Raw genomic sequence first — 4,307 nt, forward strand, 5'->3', positions numbered from 1 at the left:
TTTGCTGTTAATGAATTGTACGTTGAATGTGAGCCTTGGGTTTCATGCGGCATTCTGAAGAGGAGACATACATGCGACACGTGAACACCCAGACGAGCTCCTTTATAACCCGACAGGGCTGTGGTCTCTCATCCTAAACACACTTTGAACGCTCTGTGCAACAAAAGCCCATTTAACAACACTGCATGCCACCGGGCTTTCGTGAACATGTGGAGAATTGCCCTCAGTAACGGCTCGAGCATCAAGCTGCCCAATCCCGATTTCTTGCTCTGTCGTTTGTGGGTGGGAAGGCGACTATATGAGATTATATCTGGCTGGTGGGGGGGGGATAAAAACACATTGCACGTATATGGGCACTGTGCAGCCACAGCCCAGCTCGGCTCTGAATCCATCAGTGTTAATCTTCTCCATGGCAACTGGGCGGCTGGTGTCGACCGGTGTGGCTTGTGGTGTGTCTTGCCTCCGCAGTGCAGTAAACCCAGTGCTCTATTCAATCAGTATGCTGTCAAGTCAGACTTTAGATAATGCACATAAACATCAGGGTGTTGTGGTATGTTTATGTTTGAATATCACTGATTGTGTATGTATTATAAAAAATAAAAAAAATGATGATTTTCACTCATGTATAAGATGAGGGCCCTAACCTATCACAAAGTAATGCCACATTAAAAAAAACCCCACATAACCCTGGTCTAGCTGCTCTGTAATTGAAAACAAAAAACATGCATATCCTTTGGGTCTGCTGCAGAACCTCCGCCGGGGGGGCCACAGTGATATCAGAGACTTGTGGTCGTGATGTGTGGAGGAGCAGTCCAGGCCGCCCGAGGACATTCAGGGACGCAGCTGAAACGAAGAGGAAGAGGAGAGCTTCATTATCCGTTTCAGTGATTAAACTCAGAACAAAACTGGATTGTGTATGTGCTGGTTTTCTTGTGTCATATTTCTATCCACCCTTTATTAGGGGATGTTATATTTCCCAGAAGTTAAAAGCTGTCGTAAATACACCAACTCCACGAGCGCTCTGTTGTGCAGTCGCAGTATTAATGCCACCACTGTATTGTCATGCTAGAACCAGAGGAGACAGTAAAGTGTACAGAACCTATTTTTATCCAGAGCTGAACTCAGAGCAGATGAAGATATGCATTTGATTATGGCGCCACTTTGTGGTCGAAACAAGAAGCACAACACTTGGAAACACTTGGAAAATAAAAGTATTAATTTATATTCCTTCAATGAAGCAGCCTCAAGTTCCAACATGTTTTCATACACTTATTACAACATTATTAATATCACCTGAAGATTTCATGTGATAAACTTGTACATTTATGACTTGTGACATGTAATTATTTGGGAAATGATTGTGATATGGAAAACTACGTGTGTACTCTTGTATACATATGTTGCAATCAATTAAAAGATTTTTCATTGAAATGATTAGATTTTAATTGTAATATTTGGTACCTAACTATCATACGATTGCAATGCACCAAAAGAGTATTTGTGTAATGCTTTGTATTCTTTATTTAGTTTCAGCACAACTCTACACAATCTGCTCCATCAAACCTGGTGTTTCAGTCTTATTCAACACAACAAAAACATACATACATACATTTTTATTACAACTTTAAATGATGCTTGAATTTTTGTTCTCCCAAAAAACACAAAACCCTTACAGCGTGAAACTAAAAGCTTATAATGAAAAAAACTACATTGAACCATTACACCAATACAGAGTAGAAAATCGTGTAGTCTTAAAAAAAATGCAACGATGTAAAAAAAAAAGCTGAAAAATAAACCGTAAGCTTTGTCTCTGCTAGAATGATTCAGACAACTTTCAAACAGCTGCATGACATTGTACAACTTATACATGTCCATATTCAATAACAGTAAACAATGTCACAGGCAGGATTTCTTTCATATCTTCTACAAAAACACATAAAGCAGGGTGTTTGATTCCTAATAAACACAAACTATAATATAATATATAAACCGTGTTAGTAACACTGATGGAGTCTGGATTCTTGGCCTGTTGCTGTGTGCTCCTCTTTATTTTGTCGTTTTGTTTCCCAGTCGTCTGAACAATGTCCACATTCAAAATTCATGCCCAGAGTCGTCGCTCTATTATCATTATGCTGATGAATTTAACCACGGGGCCGACACTCGGAGTCGCTGTTGCCATGGAGATATCGGACACTAGAGGTGTGCCGTGTCTTTCTGTGGTAATAAGCTGTTACTGGACAAATTCAGCAGCACTGCAGACACAGAAACTGGATATATGGAGTTTCCATTCGTCATGGCTGGCATCAAAACACACACACACACACAAGCACACACACACAGACACACACACGCACGCACGCACACATACGCACTGTTTTGTACAGGTTTGTGCAGCTATCCATAATGGGGACTTTGCATTGACTTCCATTTATTGTGGACGGCCTAACCAAATCTTTATCCCTTAACCATAACCAATTAATCCCGAACCCTAACATTAACTTAACCACAATTCTCATCTTACCCCTTAAACTTAACCAGGACCTCAGAAATACATTTTTTTGTCTATTTAGGACCAGGATTTGGTCCCTGTGAGGTTTACTGGTCCTGACAAGGTCTCAGTTAATGCAGGAAAACGTCCTTAAGAGGTGATAAAAACAATAAACACACATAGGGTCAGATTTCAATAACTCCTGATGACTCATAGTAATGAGAGGACAGCAACACACAGTGAGTCACAGGAGGAGCTGTGGACTCGCGGAGCAGCACAGCCATACTGATACCGATGATGAGGTGATCAAAGAACACCGGAGCCTTTTGAGGCTAAGTGTTCGAGCCCTTCACAAATCCACGTCTCTCAGACACCTCGGAACTGTGGCCGCCCAAATGCCACTGATTACAAGAAGAGGACGGGTCAGTGTCGGAATACAAAGTGTCGAGCAGCGGCTCTCTCTGGGAGGAGGCGGCGAGGGGAAGAGCAAAGTCCGCCGTACTCTGTGGAGGAGAAATCGAAAAGTCACATCACACAGAGACGACCCGGAATAACCCCCAGCCTGCTGACGTCACAAGCGCAAAATCCAAACTGAAGAATGGAAAAACTCTCCCTCAGTCCTTCACTTCTTTGGGGATAGTGTGCATCCTCTCGTGGTCACTCCATCAGGTGACCTTTGACATACACCACAGCCCTGGGGAGATCTGGCCCTGACTGAATAGTGTAGATGATGCTTCATTTCTGATTAAGATCAGTAACAAAGGCTGAAACGTTAAATAGTACACAATATCTATAAATAAATGGTGAATGAGCCGTGGTAAAGAACAGTCACCAACATGAGTCACAAGCAAGAATATTTATACCACATTGTAGCGGAGGTTCTGTACATCGTAGCAGCACTTTGGTTAGAGGCCGGCTCTGTCGATTGACCGAGCCGGCGACAATTGATTCGACATAAATTATTCACACAGAAATAAACAGGGGGAGGGGGGGGATGACACAGCACTAAATATCTGTAAACTCACCCAACACTGATGTTTACATTTACGTTTTAACACAATTAAACTGCTCCCACGAATTAGGAAGAAAAAGCGACTCTCGCTGAGAATCAATGACACTTGACATTCATTGGTCTGGAAACATCATCACTTACATACAAGAGTTTGAAAAGTAAACACAAAGAAAACAAAAACTCTGACTTTGTGTTCAATGTCTTCGTCCACTTTCTTTTTACAAATATTTACAATCGTACCACCAGGCTGTAGATGAGACAAGTAGTGAAATGACACTGTCAACAGTTTTATCATCCTCATGTTTTACATAAACACACTGATATGTTGTAAGTTCTAAGCAACACAACACTTGTGAGACTTGGCAGAGACCGTCTGCTGGGAACTGTTTATAATCCTGGATCTCCAGGGGGGGGGGGGGGGGGGGAAATCCATGTCACCCGAGGGACCATTTACCTTCCTCCCCACGGTCAATACCCTGCGGGAGGAACAGTCAACCGGAATTCCGTTTCATTTCATTTGCAGCCCAGAGCAAACATTTGTATGAACTTGTGATTGTGTTAGAATGGATTTTGTGTAGCGCCAAAGAAACGCAACAACGAGCCAAAGGCAGATGGAGAAGCCGTCCAGCACGAAAGTATCTTTTTGAGTTTGTTGAGTTGTGTTCCTGGTTTTCCCTCCTCGATAAGTGATAAAGTGATCTTAGAGAGACTGTTTCCTCTTCCACAGAGAGAGAGAGAGAGAGAGATAGAGAGAGAGAGAGAGAGAGAGAGAGAGAGAGAGAGAGAGAGAGAGGGCTGTCTGTGAGC

This window comes from Limanda limanda, chromosome 17, assembly GCF_963576545.1.
Source record: "Limanda limanda chromosome 17, fLimLim1.1, whole genome shotgun sequence".
NCBI classification, from domain to species: domain Eukaryota; kingdom Metazoa; phylum Chordata; class Actinopteri; order Pleuronectiformes; family Pleuronectidae; genus Limanda; species Limanda limanda.